This window comes from Procambarus clarkii, chromosome 35, assembly GCF_040958095.1.
Source record: "Procambarus clarkii isolate CNS0578487 chromosome 35, FALCON_Pclarkii_2.0, whole genome shotgun sequence".
Taxonomy (NCBI): Eukaryota; Metazoa; Arthropoda; class Malacostraca; order Decapoda; family Cambaridae; genus Procambarus; species Procambarus clarkii.
Window position 1 is genome coordinate 1 of NC_091184.1, and position 17,473 is coordinate 17,473.

General features: G+C 37.7%; 1 pseudogene; it reads left to right on the forward strand.

Moving 5' to 3' along the window:
• Positions 1-15,796: 15,796 nt before the first annotated feature.
• Positions 15,797-16,542, forward strand: LOC138371200 (dnaJ homolog subfamily C member 17 pseudogene; annotated as a pseudogene).
• The last annotated feature ends 931 nt before the right edge of the window (positions 16,543-17,473 follow it).

Genomic DNA, 17,473 nt, shown 5'->3' on the forward strand with positions numbered 1-17,473 from the left:
TTGTTTTAAATTCTTACTAATCATAACTCCCAGATCCCTTTCGCAATCCGACTTCGCAATCTCAACACCATCTAGCTCGTATCTTGTAACCCTATCATCATTACCTAGCCTCAGAACTTTACATTTATCAGCATTAAACTGCATTTGCCAATCCTTTGACCATTTCAATACCCTATCTAGATCAACTTGAAGTGATAGCGAGTCCTCCTCCGAATTAATTTCCCTACCGATTTTCGTATCATCGGCAAATTTGCAAATGTTGCTACTCAAACCTGAATCTAAATCATTTATATATATTATAAACAACAGAGGACCCAGGACAGAGCCCTGAGGTAGTCCACTAACAACATTATCCCACTCTGACTTAACCCCATTTATACTAACTCTGTTTCCTTTGGAATAGCCATGCCCTAATCCAAGTTAATATAGCACCCCTAATACCATGAGCTTCTATTTTTTTAATTAGTCTTTCATGTGGCACTGTATCAAAGCTTTGCTAAAGTCAAGGTACAAAACATCACAATCTTTACCACTATCAACTGCCTCAACTATGCTGGAATAAAAAGTTAGCAAATTTGTTAAACATGAACGGCCATTTGTAAAACCATGTTGCGACTCATTTATTAATTTATGCCTTTCAAGATGGAGACGAATTGCATCTGCAATTATTGATTCAAGTAACTTTCCCACAATAGACGTTAGGCTAATTGGCCGATAGTTTGACGCAAGTGATCTATCTCCTTTCTTAAAAATTGGTACCACATTAGCTACCTTCCATAACTCTGGCACTCTGCCTGACTCTATTGATTTATTAAATATGGTAGACAGTGGGTCGGAAAGCTCCTCTTTGCATTCTTTAAGCACCCTGGCAAACACTTCATCCGGCCCTGGGGATTTGTTTGGTTTTAGTTTTCTAATTGTTTAATTACATCCTCCCTGGTAACTGCTAAACTAGTCAACCTGTCCTCATCCCCACCCACATAGACTTGTTCGGCTGAAGGCATATTGTTAAGTTCTTCTTTAGTAAATACAGATATAAAATATTTGTTTAAAAATACTACTCATCTCCTTGTCATTATCCGTTATTTGACCTGTCTCAGATTTTAATGGACCTATCCTTTCCCTAGTCTTAGTTCGATATAACTGAAAAAACCCTTTAGGATTTGACTTTGCTTGCTCTGCTATGCGAACTTCATAGTTTCTTTTTACTTTCCTAATCTCTTTTTTAACATTTCTAACCAGTTGTATTAATTCCTGTTCTAACCTGACTTCCCATTCTTAATCCTTTTGTACCAAGCTCTCCTGTTACCTATAAGGTTCTTTAAATTATTTGTTATCCACTTTGGGTCATTAGTATTCGACCTATTCAATTTGTATGGTATACTACGTTCCTGTGCTTTGTTTAGAATATTCTTAAATAAGTTATATATTATTTATGAGTGCAACACAGCACTCGTATTAGAGGACGAGTGCTGTGTTGTACCTGTTGTTCAACGAGTTGGCAAAGACAAGTAACGAGGAGCATTAAAGCGCAGGTCCCTCAAACTGCTCAAAAGGAAAAGGGAGAATCGAAGCGAATTTTGGTTGTGGGAGATTCCCAGGTGAGGTATTTAGACAGAACGTTTTGTGCCAGAGATAGGGGGAACAGATTAAGGGTTTGCTATCCGGAAGCTGGTATTGGTGATATTGTTGGAAACATGAATGATATTATAACAGGAAATGGGAACAAACCCATTATTTGTATTAGTGCAGGGGTAATGATGTTGGACGAGTTAGGAGTGAGGAACTAATACAGAGATTCAGGACAGCCATTGAATTAGTTAGGAGCAAGGGAGGAATCCCGATCATATGTGGCATTCTTCCAAGAAAGGGAGTGGGAATGAATGGATGTCAAGGGCACTTGGTGTCAATTGCCGGCTGGAAAGATATTGCAAATCAAATGCAATATCTTTCATTGACAACTGGGAACACTTCTATGGAAGAAATGAAATGTATGCTCGTGATGGGGTGCATCTATCGAGAGCTGGGGTTGTTGCTGTTGCGAACTCGTTGGAAGAAGTGGTTACAGGTGTTTGTTGGATTTAAACTGTTAGTAGATAGAGGTATGGGAATTGATTTGAAGGAAGGAGATAATAAAAGTATGTGTTTGTGGGAGAAAGGAATTGGCAAAATGATCAGGGAAAGAGAAGGGCCTCAAAATAACAATTCACTTAGGGCATATTACACTAACAGTAGAAGTCTAAGAAATAAAATTAACGAATTAAATGTTCTTGTCTGCACAGAAAAAATAGATTTATTGCACTTACCGAAACGTGGATGAATGTAGAAAATAGAGAACTATTAGCTGAATATCAAATAAATGGATTTAAACTATTTCACACAGATAGATATATTAGACGAGGAGGGGGAGTAGCCATATATTTAAGGACAATTTGAAATGTAGTCTCAAAGAGGGAATCAAAACTGAGCCACACTCAGAAACTATTTGGATAGAATTATACGAAAAAGCAAATAATATATAATAGGAGTTAAATATAGGCCACCAAATTTAAACAGAATGGAAGCAAAGCATCTATGGGATGAAATATCTAGAGCATCTAGATTTAACAGTATTTACGTCATGGGTGACTTTAATTTTAGTGGAATAAACTGGTTGAACAAAACAGGGAATAGTGAAGCAGAAGATTTTCTAGAATTAATTGACGATTGCTTTCTTACGCAACACATTAAGGAACCAACACGGGAAAATAATATTTTAGATTTAGTGTTAACTAACAGGGAAACACAAATTAATGACATCGAAATAGGGAGTGAGCTAAGGAACAGTGATCACAAAGAAATCAGATTGAGCATAGAATGGAATAGACCTGTAGGAGAAAATTCTGTTAAAGTGCCAGATTTTCGAAAAGCTGATTTTAATAGCCTAAGAAATTCTTTGGGTCAAATTGATTGGAAAGTCTTGGGTATGGGGTGTGGGCCGGTCTTGGAGCGAGACATGAACCCAGCGATAGGTGACGTAAATGGAGATTTCGATGTGAATTCAATATATAACTTATTTAAGAATATTCTAAACAAAGCACAGGAACGTAGTATACCATACAAATTGAATAGATCGAATACTAATGACCCAAAGTGGATAAAGAATTTGAAGAACCTTATAGGTAAAGAGAGAGCTTGGTACAAAAGGATTAAAAATTGGGAGGTCACTTAGAACAGGAATTCGTACAACTGGTTAGAAATGTTAAAAAAGAGATAAGGAAAGCAAAAAGAAACTATGAAGTTCGCATAGCAGGGCAAGCAAAGAAATCTTAAAGGTTTTTTTTCAGTTATTCATACTAAGACTAGGGAAAGGATAGGTCCATTAAAAACTGAGACAGGTCAAATAACAGATAGTGATGAAGAATGAGTAGTATTTTTAATAAATATTTTGTATCTGTATTACTAAAGAGGAACTTAACAATATGCCTTCAGCCGAACAAGTCTATGTGGGTGGGGACGAGGACAGGTTGACGAGTTTAGCAGTTACCAGGGAGGATGTTCTTAAACAAATAGTAAAACTCAAACCAAACAAATCCCCAGGGCCGGATGAAGTGTTTGCCAGGGGCTTAAAGAATGCAAAGAGGAGCTTTGTGACCCACTGTCAACCATATTAATAAATCAATAGAGTCAGGCAGAGTGCCAGAGTTTTGGAAAGTTGCTAATGTGATACCAGTTTTTAAGAAAGAGAAGGAGATAGATCACTTGCGTCTAACTATCGACACAGAGTCGGTCAGGTGAAGTCACAGTGAGAGTTGTGTTAACCGGAGCTCCTGAGTGTTGTTATATTATCATAGCAATATGGAAGTTGTAGTGAAGGACCTGGTGACTCTAGTGGGAGCCCTGAGGACAGAGTTGGACTCTCTGCGGGAGGAGGTGCGTCAGCTTAAAAAACAACGAGAAGTAACGAAGGAGGAGACCAGCAGTAAAGGGACCTCGTCTTGGAGAGTTGCGAAAGACAGGGGCCTTAAGAAGACTTTGATAAGCCGCCTTCAAACGCCATAGCACTTCAAATTCATTTGACGTTTTGGAGACGAGTGCTGTGGAGAGACTGTGGATCGCGCAAAAGGGAAAGCAACGAAGAGAAAGGAAGCGCAGGCCCCTCAGAAAGTAAAGGAAGTACCTAAGCAAACATTAGTTGTGGGAGATTCCCAGATAAGGTATTTGGATAGAACGTTTTGTGCTAGAGATAGGGGAACAGGTTAAGGGTTTGCTATCCCGGAGCTGGCATTGGTGATATTATAAACAACATGAATGATATTATGGCTGGTAATGGGAACAATCCCATTATTTGCATTAGCGTGGAGGAAATGATGTTGGTCGAGTCAGGAGTGAGGAACTGATTCAGAGGTATAAAACAGCCATAGAGTTAGTTAGGAGCAAGGGAGGAATCCCGATCATATGTGGCATTCTTCCAGAAAGGGAGTGGGAAATGAATGGATATCGAGGGCACTTGGTGTCAATTGCCGGCTGGAAAGATATTGCAAATCAAATGCAATATCTTTCATAGACAACTGGGAACACTTCTATGGAAGAAATGAAATGTATGCTCGTGATGGGGTGCACTATCGAGAGCTGGGGTTGTTGCTGTGCGAACTCGCTAGAAGAAGTGGTTAGAGGTGTTTGTTTGGGTTTAAACTGTTAGTAGATAGAGGTATGGGAATTGATTGGAGGAAGGAGGTAATAAAAGTATGTGTTTGTGGGAGAAAGGAATTGGCAAAACGATCAGGGAAAGAGAAGGTCCGCAAAATAACAATTCACTTAGGGTATATTACACTAACAGTAGAAGTCTAAGAAATAAAATTAACGAATTAAATGCTCTTGTCTGCACAGAAAAATAGATATTATTGCACTTACCGAAACGTGGATGAATGTAGAAAATAGAGAACTATTAGCTGAATATCAAATATATGGATTTAAACTATTTCACACAGATAGATATATTAGACGAGGAGGTGGAGTAGCCATATATGTTAGGGACAATTTGAAATGTAGTCTCAAAGAGGGAATCAAAACAGAGCCACACACAGAAACTATTTGGATTGAATTAAACGAAAAAGCTAATAATATTATAATAGGAGTAATATATAGGCCACCAAATTTAGACAGAATGGAAGCAAAGCATCTATGGGATGAAATATCTAGAGCATCTAGATCTAACAGTATTTATGTCATGGGTGACTTTAATTTTAGCGGAATAAACTGGTTGAACAAAACAGGGAATAGTGAAGCAGAAGATTTTCTAGAATTAATTGACGATTGCTTTCTTACGCAACACATTAAGGAACCAACACGGGAAAATAATATTTTAGATTTAGTGTTAACTAACAGGGAAACGCAAATTAATGACATCGAAATAGGGAGTGAGCTAGGGAGCAGTGATCACAAAGAAATCAGATTTAGCATAGAATGGAATAGACCAGTAGGAGAAAATTCTGTTAAAGTGCCAGATTTTCGAAAAGCTGATTTTAATAGCCTAAGAAATTTTTTGGGTCAAATTGATTGGAAAGGCATGGGTATGGGGTGTGGGCCGGTCTTGGAGCGAGACATGAACCCAGCGATAGGTGACTTAAATGGGGATTTCGATGTGGATTCAATATATAACTTATTTAAGAATATTCTAAACAAAGCACAGGAACGTAGTATACCATACAAATTGAATAGATCGTATACTAATGACCCAAAGTGGATAACAAAGAATTTGAAGAACCTTATAGGTAAAAAGAGAGCTTGGTACAAAAGGATTAAAAATGGGGAGGTCACTTTAGAACAGGAATTCGTACAACTGGTTAGAAATGTTAAAAAAGAGATAAGGAAGCAAAAAGAAACTATGAAGTTCGCATAGCAGGGCAAGCAAAGACAAATCCTAAAGGGTTTTTTCAGTTATATCGTACTAAGACTAGGGAAAGGATAGGTTCCATTAAAAACTGAGACAGGTCAAATAACAGATAGTGATGAAGAGATGAGTAGTATTTTTAATAAATATTTTGTATCTGTATTTACTAAAGAGGAACTTAACAATATGCCTTCAGCCGAACCAAGTCTATGTGGGTGGGGACGAGGACAGGTTGACGAGTTTAGCAGTTACCAGGGAGGATGTTCTTAAACAATAGTAAAACTCAAACCAAACAAATCCCCAGGGCCGGATGAAGTGTTTGCTAGGGTGCTTAAGAATGCAAAGAGGAGCTTTGTGACCCACTGTCAACCATATTTAATAAATCAATAGAGTCAGGCAGAGTGCCAGAGTTTTGGAAAGTTGCTAATGTGATACCAGTTTTTAAGAAAGGAGATAGATTCACTTGCGTCTAACTATCGACCAATTAGCCTAACGTCTATTGTGGGAAAGTTACTCGAATCTATAATAGCAAATAAAATTCGTCTTCATCTTGAAAAACATAAATTAATAATAGAGTCGCAACATGGTTTTATAAATGGCTGTTCATGTTTAACAAATTTGTTATCTTTTTATTCTAGCATTGTTGAGGCAGTTGATAGTGGTAAGGATTCTGATGTTGTGTACCTTGACTTTAGCAAAGCTTTTGATACAGTGCCACATGAAAGACTGATTAAAAAGATAGAGGCTCATGGTATTGGGGGTGCTATATTAAACTGGATTAGGGCATGGCTATACCAAAGGAAACAGAGTTAGTATAAATGGAGTCAAGTCAGAGTGGGAAAATGTTGTAAGTGGAGTGCCTCAAGGCTCTGTCCTGGGACCTCTGTTGTTTATAATATATATAAATGATTTAGATTCAGGTTTGTGTAGCAACATTTGCTAATTTGCCGATGATACGAAAATCGGTAGGGAAATTAATTCGGAGGAGGACTCGCTATCACTTCAAGTTGATCTAGATAGGGTTTTGAAATGGTCAAAGGATTGGCAGATGCAGTTTAATGCTGATAAATGTAAAGTTCTGAGGCTAGGTAATGATGATAGAGTTACAAGATACGAGCTAGATGGTGCTGAGATTGCGAAGTCGGATTGTGAAAGGGATCTGGGAGTTATGATAAGTAAGAATTTAAAACAAAAGGATCAATGCATAAATGTTCGTAATAAGGCAAATCGGACACTTGGATTTATTAATCGCAGCGTTAGTAACAAGACACCCTGGTGTGGTTCTCAAGCTATATCTTGCTCTAGTTAGGCCCCATTTATATTATGCAGTTCAGTTTTGGTCGCCATATTATAGAATTGATATAAATTCACTTGAACGTGTCCAGCGTAGGATGACTAAGTTAATTCCCCAAATTAGAAATCTTTCATATGAAGAAAGATTAACAAAGCTTAAGTTGCATTCACTGGAAAGGCGAAGAGTAGGGGTGACATGATAGAGGTTTACAAGTGGATGAATGGACATAACAAAGGGGATATTAATAGGGTATTAACAAGTATCAACACAAGACAGAACACGAAACAATGGGTATAAATTGGATAAGTTTAGATTTAGGAAAGACTTGGGTAAATACTGGTTCAGTAACAGGGTTGTTGATTTGTGGAACCAATTGCCGCATAACATTGTGGAGGTGGGGTCCCACGATTGTTTCAAGCATGGGATGGACATGTATATGAGTGGGATTGGGTGGTTATAAATAGGAGCTGCCTCGTATGGGCCAATAGGCCTTCTGCAGTTGCCTTTGTTCTTATGTTCTTATTAAATCCACATCGAAATCCCCTTTTACGTCAACTATCGCTGGGTTCATGTCTCGCTCTAAGACCGGCCCACACCCCATACCCAAGAGTTTCCAATTCTATTTGACCCAAAAAATTTCTTAGGCTATTAAAATCAACTTTTCGAAAATCTGGCACTTTAACAGAATTTTCCTCCTACAGGTCTATTCCATTCTATGCCTAAATCTGATTACTTTGTGATCACTGTTCCCCTAGCTCACTCCCTATTTCGATGTCATAATTTGTGTTTCCCTGTTAGTTAACACTAAATCTAAAATATTATTTTCCCGCGTTGGTTCCTTAATGTGTTGCGTAAGAAAGCAATCGTCAATTAATTCTAGAAATCTTCTGCTTCACTATTCCCAGTTTTTGTTCACCCAGTTTATTCCACTAAAATTAAAGTCACCCATGACATAAATACTGTTAGATCTAGATATTTCATTCCATAGATGCTTTGCTTCCATTCTGTCTAAATTTGGTGGCCTATATATAACTCCTATTATAATATTATTTGCTTTTTTCGTTTAATTCTATCCAAATAGTTTCTGTGTGGGGCTCAGTTTTGATTCCCTCTTTGAGACTACATTTCAAATTGTCCCTAACATATATGGCTACTCCCACTCCTCGTCTAATATATCTATCTGTGTGAAATAGTTTAAATCCATTTATCTGATATTCAGCTAATAGTTCTCTTATTTTCTACGTTCATCCACGTTTCGGTAAGTGCAATAATATCTATTTTTCTGTGCAGACAAGAGCATTTAATTCATTAATTTTATTTCTTAGACTTCTACTGTTAGTGTAATATATCCTAAGTGAATTGTTTTTTTGAGGCCCTTTTCTTTCCCTGATCATTTGCCAATTCTTTTCTCCCACGAACACATACTTTTATTACCTCCTTCCTCCAAATCAATTCCCATACCACTATCTACTAACAGTTTAAACCCAAACAAACACCTCTAACCACTGGTTCCAACGAGTTCGCAACAGCAACAACCCCAGCCCTCGATAGATGCACCCCATCACGAGCATACATTTCATTTCTTCCATAGAAGCATTCCCAGTTTTCTTGATTCTTAAACAAATAGTAAAACTCAAACCAAACAAATCCCCAGGGCCGGATGAAGTGTTTGCCAGGGTGCTAAGAGAATGCAAAGAGGAGCTGTGTGACCCAATGTCAACCATATTTAATAAATCAATAGAGTCAGGCAGAGTGCCAGAGTTTTGGAAAGCTAACCAGTCGCAACATGGTTTTATAAATGGCCGTTCATAAGAACATAAGAACAAAGGCAACTGCAGAAGGCCTATTGGCTCATACGAGGCAAGCTCCTATTTATAACCACCCAATCTCACTCATATACTTGTCCAACCCGCGCTTGAAACAATCGAGGGACCCCATCTCCAGCACGTTACGCGGTAATTGGTTCCACAAATCAACAACCCTGTTACTGAACCAGTATTTACCCAAGTCTTTCCTAAATCTAAACTTATCCAATTTATACCAATTGTTTCGTGTTCTGTCTTGTGTTGATACTTTTAATACCCTATTAATATCTCCTTTGTTATGTCCATTCATCCACTTGTAAACCACTATCATGTCACCCCCTAACTCTTCGCCTTTCCAGTGAATGCAATTTAAGCTTTGTTAATCTTTCTTCATATGAAAGATTTCTAATTTGGGGAATTAGAAATCTTTTCAATCGAAATTTTCGAAAATCAGATTTACGAAAAGCTGATTTTAATAGCCTAAGAATTTTTTTTACATAAGAACATAAGAACAAAGGTAACTGCAGAAGGCCTATTGGCCCATACGAGGCAGCTCCTATTCTATAACCACCCAATCCCACTCATATACTTGTCCAACCCGTGCTTGAAACAATCGAGGGACCCCACCTCCACAATGTTTACGCGGCAATTGGTTCCACAAATCAACAACCCTGTTACTGAACCAGTATTTACCCAAGTCTTTCCTAAATCTAAACTTATCCAATTTATAAGTGGAGTGCCTTGAGGCACTCCACTTACAACATTTTCCCACAAAAGGATCAATGCATAAATGTTCGTAATAAGGCAAATCGGACACTTGGATTTATTAATCGCAGCGTTAGTAACAAGACACCTGGTGTGGTTCTCAAGCTATATCTTGCTCTAGTTAGGCCCCATTTAGATTATGCAGTTCAGTTTTGGTCGCCATATTATAGAATGGATATAAATTCACTTGAACGTGTCCAGCGTAGGATGACTAAGTTAATTCCCCAAATTAGAAATCTTTCATATGAAGAAAGATTAACAAAGCTTAAGTTGCATTCACTGGAAAGGCGAAGAGTTAGGGGTGACATGATAGAGGTTTACAAGTGGATGAATGGACATAACCGGGGGGATATTAATAGGGTATTAAAAGTATCAACACAGGACAGAACACGAAACAATGGGTATAAATTGGATAAGTTTAGATTTAGTTAAGACTTGGGTAAATACTGGTTCAGTAACAGGGTTGTTGATTTGTGGAATCAATTGCCGCGTAACATTGCGGAGGTGGGGTCCCTCGATTGTTTCAAGCACGGGTTGGACAAGTATATGAGTGGGATTGGGTGGTTATAGAATGGGAGCTGCCTCGTGTGGGCCAATAGGCCTTCTGCAGTTACCTTTGTTCTTATGTTCTTATGTTCTTATGTTTATATCCATTGTTTCGTGTTCTGTCCTGTGTTGATACTTTTAATACCCTATTAATATCCCCCCGGTTATGTCCATTCATCCACTTGTAAACCTCTATCATGTCACCCCTAACTCTTCGCCTTTCCAGTGAATGCAACTTAAGCTTTGTTAATCTTTCTTCATATGAAAGATTTCTAATTTGGGGAATTAACTTAGTCATCCTACGCTGGACACGTTCAAGTGAATTTATATCCATTCTATAATATGGCGACCAAAACTGAACTGCATAATCTAAATGGGGCCTAACTAGAGCAAGATATAGCTTGAGAACCACACCAGGTGTCTTGTTACTAACGCTGCGATTAATAAATCCAAGTGTCCGATTTGCCTTATTACGAACATTTATGCATTGATCCTTTTGTTTTAAATTCTTACTAATCATAACTCCCAGATCCCTTTCGCAATCCGACTTCGCAATCACAACACCATCTAGCTCGTATCTTGTAACTCTATCATCATTACCTAACCTCAGAACTTTACATTTATCAGCATTAAACTGCATCTGCCAATCCTTTGACCATTTCAAAACCCTATCTAGATCAACTTGAAGTGATAGTGAGTCCTCCTCCGAATTAATTTCCCTACCGATTTTCGTATCATCGGCAAATTTGCAAATGTTGCTACTCAAACCTGAATCTAAATCATTTATATATATTATAAACAACAGAGGTCCCAGGACAGAGCCTTGAGGCACTCCACTTACAACATTTTCCCACTCTGACTTGATTCCATTTATACTAACTCTCTGTTTCCTTTGGTATAGCCATGCCCTAATCCAGCTTAATATAGCACCCCCAATACCATGAGACTCTATTTTTTTAATCAGTCTTTCATGTGGCACTGTATCAAAAGCTTTGCTAAAGTCAAGGTATACAACATCGCAATCCTTACCACTATCAACTGCCTCAACAATGCTAGAATAAAAAGATAACAAATTTGTTAAACATGAACGGCCATTTATAAAACCATGTTGCGACTCAATTATTAATTTATGTTTTTCAAGATGAAGACGAATTTTATTTGCTATTATAGATTCGAGTAACTTTCCCACAATAGACGTTAGGCTAATTGGTCGATAGTTAGACGCAAGTGATCTATCTCCTTTCTTAAAAACTGGTATCACATTAGCAACTTTCCAAAACTCTGGCACTCTGCCTGACTCTATTGATTTATTAAATATGGTTGACAGTGGGTCACAAAGCTCCTCTTTGCATTCTTTAAGCACCCTGGCAAACACTTCATCCGGCCCTGGGGATTTGTTTGGTTTGAGTTTTACTATTTGTTAAGAACATCCTCCCTGGTAACTGCTAAACTCGTCAACCTGTCCTCGTCCCCACCCACATAGACTTGTTCGGCTGAAGGCATATTGTTAAGTTCCTCTTTAGTAAATACAGATACAAAATATTTATTAAAAATACTACTCATCTCTTCATCACTATCTGTTATTTGACCTGTCTCAGTTTTTAATGGACCTATCCTTTCCCTAGTCTTAGTACGATATAACTGAAAAAACCCTTTAGGATTTGTCTTTGCTTGCCCTGCTATGCGAACTTCATAGTTTTCTTTTTGCTTTCCTTATCTCTTTTTTTAACATTTCTAACAGTTGTACGAATTCCTGTTCTAAAGTGACCTCCCCATTTTTAATCCTTTTGTACCAAGCTCTCTTTTTACCTATAAGGTTCTTCAAATTCTTTGTTATCCACTTTGGGTCATTAGTATTCGATCTATTCAATTTGTTTGGTATACTACGTTCCTGTGCTTTGTTTAGAATATTCTTAAATAAGTTATATATTGAATCCACATCGAAATCCCCATTTAAGTCACCTATCGCTGGGTTCATGTCTCGCTCCAAGACCGGCCCACACCCCATACCCAAGACTTTCCAATCAATTTGACCCAAAAAATTTCTTAGGCTATTAAAATCAGCTTTTCGAAAATCTGGCACTTTAACAGAATTTTCTCCTACTGGTATATTCCATTCTATGCTAAATCTGATTTCTTTGTGATCACTGCTCCCTAGCTCACTCCCTATTTCGATGTCATTAATTTGCGTTTCCCTGTTAGTTAATACTAAATCTAAAATATTATTTTCCCGTGTTGGTTCCTTAATGTGTTGCGTAAGAAAGCAATCGTCAATTAATTCTAGAAAATCTTCTGCTTCACTATTCCCTGTTTTGTTCAACCAGTTTATTCCGCTAAAATTAAAGTCACCCATGACATAAATACTGTTAGATCTAGATGCTCTAGATATTTCATCCCATAGATGCTTTGCTTCCATTCTGTCTAAATTTGGTGGCCTATATATTACTCCTATTATAATATTATTAGCTTTTTCGTTTAATTCAATCCAAATAGTTTCTGTGTGTGGCTCTGTTTTGATTCCCTCTTTGAGACTACATTTCAAATTGTCCCTAACATATATGGCTACTCCACCTCCTCGTCTAATATATCTATCTGTGTGAAATAGTTTAAATCCATATATTTGATATTCAGCTAATAGCTCTCTATTTTCTACATTCATCCACGTTTCGGTAAGTGCAATAATATCTATTTTTTCTGTGCAGACAAGAGCATTTAATTCGTTAATTTTATTTCTTAGACTTCTACTGTTAGTGTAATATACCCTAAGTGAATTGTTATTTTGCGGACCTTCTCTTTCCCTGATCGTTTTGCCAATTCCTTTCTCCCACAAACACATACTTTTATTACCTCCTTCCTCCAAATCAATTCCCATACCTCTATCTACTAACAGTTTAAACCCAAACAAACACCTCTAACCACTTCTTCTAACGAGTTCGCAACAGCAACAGTTTCCAATCTATTTTGGGTCAAATAGATTGGAAACTCTTGGGTATGGAGTGTGGGCCGGTCTTGGAGCGAGACATGAACCCAGCGACAGGTGACGTAAAAGGGGATTTCGATGTGGATTTAATATATAACTTATTTAAGAATATTCTAAACAAAGCACAGGAACGTAATATACCATACAAATTGAATAGATCGAATACTAATGACCCAAAGTGGATAACATAATTTAAAGAACCTTATAGGTAAAAAGAGAAATTGGTACAAAAGGATTAAGAATGGGGAAGTAAGGTTAGAACAGGAATTAATACAACTGGTTAGAAATGTTAAAAAAGAGATTAGGAAAGCAAAAAGAAACTATGAAGTTCGCATAGCAGAGCAAGCAAATTCAAATCCTAAAGGGTTTTTTCAGTTATATCGAACTAAGACTACGGAAAGGATAGGTCCATTAAAATCTGAGACAGGTCAAATAACGGATAATGACAAGGAGATGAGTAGTATTTTTAACAAATATTTTATATCTGTATTTACTAAAGAAGAACTTAACAATATGTCTTCAGCCGAACAAGTCTATGTGGGTGTGGATGAGGACAGGTTGACTAGTTTAGCAGTTACCAGGGAGGATGTAATTAAACAATTAGAAAAACTAAAACCAAACAAATCCCCAGGGCCGGATGAAGTGTTTGCCAGGGTGCTTAAAGAATGCAAAGAGGAGCTTTCCGACCCACTGTCTACCATATTTAATAAATCAATAGAGTCAGGCAGAGTGCCAGAGTCATGGAAGGTAGCTAATGTGGTACCAATTTTTAAGAAAGGAGATAGATCACTTGCGTCAAACTATCGGCCAATTAGCCTAACGTCTATTGTGGGAAAGTTACTTGAATCAATAATTGCAAATACAATTCGTCTCCATCTTGAAAAACAAATTAATAAATGAGTCGCAACATGGTTTTACAAATGGCCGTTCATGTTTAACAAATTTGCTAACTTTTTATTCCAGCATAGTTGAGGCAGTTGATAGTGGTAAGGATTGTGATGTTGTGTACCTTGACTTTAGCAAAGCTTTTGATACAGTGCCACATGAAAGACTAATTAAAAAAATAGAAGCTCATGGTACTGGGGGGGGTGCTATATTAACTTGGATTAGGGCATGGCTATTCCAAAGGAAACAGAGTTAGTATAAATGGAGTCAAGTCAGAGTGGGAAAATGTTGTTAGTGGACTACCTCAGGGCTCTGTCCTGGGTCCTCTGTTGTTTACAATATATATAAATGATTTAAATTCAGGTTTGAGTAGCAACATTTACAAATTTGCCGATGATACGAAAATCGGTAGGGAAATTAATTCGGAAGAGGACTCACTATCACTTCAAGTTGATCTAGATAGGGTTTTGAAATGGTCAAATGATTGGCAAATGCAGTTTAATGCTGATAGATGTAAAGTTCTGAGGCTAGGTAATGATGATAGAGTTACAAGATACGAGCTAGATGGTGTTGAGATTGCGAGGTCGGATTGCGAAAGGGATCTGGGAGTTATGATTAGTAAGAATTTAAAACAAAAGGATCAATGCATAAATGTTCGTAATAAGGCGAATAGGACACTGGGATTTATTAATCGAAGCGTTAGTAACAAGACACCTGGTGTGGTTCTTAAGCTATATCTTGCACTGGTTAGGCCCCATTTATATTATGCAGTTCAGTTTTGGTCGCCGTATTATAGAATGGATATAAATTCACTTGAACGTGTCCAACGTAGGATGACTAAGTTAATTCCCCAAATTAGAAATCTTTCATATGAAGAAAGATTAACAAAGCTTAAGTTGCATTCACTGGAAAGGCGAAGAGTTAGGGGTGACATGATAGAGGTTTACAAGTGGATGAATGGACATAACAGGGGGGATATTAATAGGGTATTAAAAATATCAACACAAGACAGAACACGAAACAATGGGTATAAATTGGATAAGTTTAGATTTAGGAAAGATTTGGGTAAATACAACAAACAGGGTTGTTGATTCGTGGAACCAATTGTCGCGTAACGTGGTGGAGGTGGTGTCCCTCGATTGTTTCAAGCGCGGGTTGGACAAGTATATGAGTGGGATTAGGTGGTTATAGAATAGGAGCTGCCTCGTATGGGCCAATAGGCCTTCTGCAGTTACCTTTGTTCTTATGTTCTTAATTAAGTTAGTCATCCTACGTTGGACACGTTCAAGTGAAATTATATCCATTCTATAGTACGGCGACCAAAACTGAACTGCATAATCTAAATGGGGCTAACCAGAGCTTTATTCTTATGATCCTATGTTCAAACCTGAATCTAAATAATTTATATATATTATGATTAACAGAGGTTCCAGGACTATGTTTTTACATTGAGAGAGATGCTACATGTCTCCTCCCAGTGAGATGTACGTAGGATATAAATTAACTAACATTTGACGTCTTTACATATGACTGTTGACAGCAAGCTGAGGACAGAGATCATTCGCTCCAGAAACGCGTAATAAAACATAAGAAGCAGCTGTCGAAAATATTAGCTCTTGTGAAAGTGGTAGTGACGCATTGAGGACGTTATGTCGCAGGAACATAATACGAAACTATCGAAACTGGACTTCTATCAAATTCTGGGGATAACTATTGATGCCGAGGAAAAGGAGATTAAGAAATCGTACAAAGAGCTCTTAAATGTCATCCGGATAAGAATCCAGATAACCCATTCGCTACTGATGAATTTGACAAACTTAAGAAAATTCTTGAGATTTTGTTAGATCCAGGAACACGTAAAGCATATGACAAGACCCTCAAGAGTCGTAAAGCAGCAGCTGCCAGAGCCCGTGAACATGTTACCAGATCACAGAAACTAAGGTCAGATTTGGAGGAACGGGAACGACGTGTTCAACGCAGTAGGGAACAGCAAGATATGTCAGAAGAAGAACAGTTTCGACGTGAATTGAAAAGATTGGACAAGGAGGGCGAGCAACTTATTTTGGAGGAACTGGATCGAGTAAATAGGGAGGTAGGGGCAGAGCTTTTTCGGAGTTCATCTAAAGTCTCCAAAAGCAGTGAACCTCCAGCTATGGACACACGGGGTCACAAAGTTAAAGTTAAGTGGATGTCAACAGACGATTGGCCAGGGTATTCCCAGCAGGAAATTAACCAACTCTTCTATAAGTGGGGAGACATCAATGCTCTGGTTATGGTGCAGAAAAATAGAAAAGGAACAGCATTAATAGAATATAAGACCAAAAATGCAGCGGATATGGCAGTGCAGTTTGAGAGAGGTCAAACTGGCAAACCAGTAAAAGTTACACACATGTGAGAGGCACCTCACAAAAAGCCTCATATCCTCCAAAAAAAATCCTAAAAATTATGAGTGTAAGGACAAATCCAATTTAAACTTTGAATCTAGTTGTCGTGAATCAGTAGAGAATGTGAGCCAAACCAGTTAAATGTTTCTCAATCAAATTTTATAATAATAAACAAGTTGTTTGATTGCTTTGGATGAAAATAATCTTTTATAATTTGTACAAAAATATATATCTCATGTTGTCTTGATTTGTCTTGACCTTCAAATACTTCTTACTTAGTTTTATTTTCCCATTATGTGTGTTGCATGTCTCTGTCTGCGGAGGCATACTTCTCTGTTCCTTAGAGAAGGGTGGTAGACACCACAAGAGTGGTAGGTGGGAACTGCTAGAGTGATAGACACTCAGATCCCTACGTCTGGGATACTCTTGGATGTAGGTTCGATTAATATATTCCCCTTTATTATTAATTATTAATTACCCCTCACAGAGCAGCCATGAGACCCCCCATAACAGTAGATCTACTTTTGAAGCAAAGGGGGAAGGTGCGAAATGGACGGCATTTGTGAACACTGGCAGTAAAGGAAATTTCACGAAAAATTCAGCCTTCAACAAGTTGAGACATTTTACCTTAGGAGTTGTGGAAATAATTTGACTGGGCAAAAATTTAATGGGCAAAAGATAGACATCTTGGGACAAGATAACTTTGACATAAGTAAGTTTTCTAGAGACATTTTAATCGGTATGGATTTCTTGAAAAGATTTGATTACTCCTAGTCTGCACAAAAGTTGCGAGGAACTGCAGATTGTAGCTGGGAAAGATTTTTTATGTTGAAATGGTCGACCATCCTCCATTAGTGGCTTTAATTAAAAGGAAGCAGAAGTATAGCGTAAATTACCCAAAATTACTTTTCATGTCTCTTCCAGACACTAATAAGAGGTCAT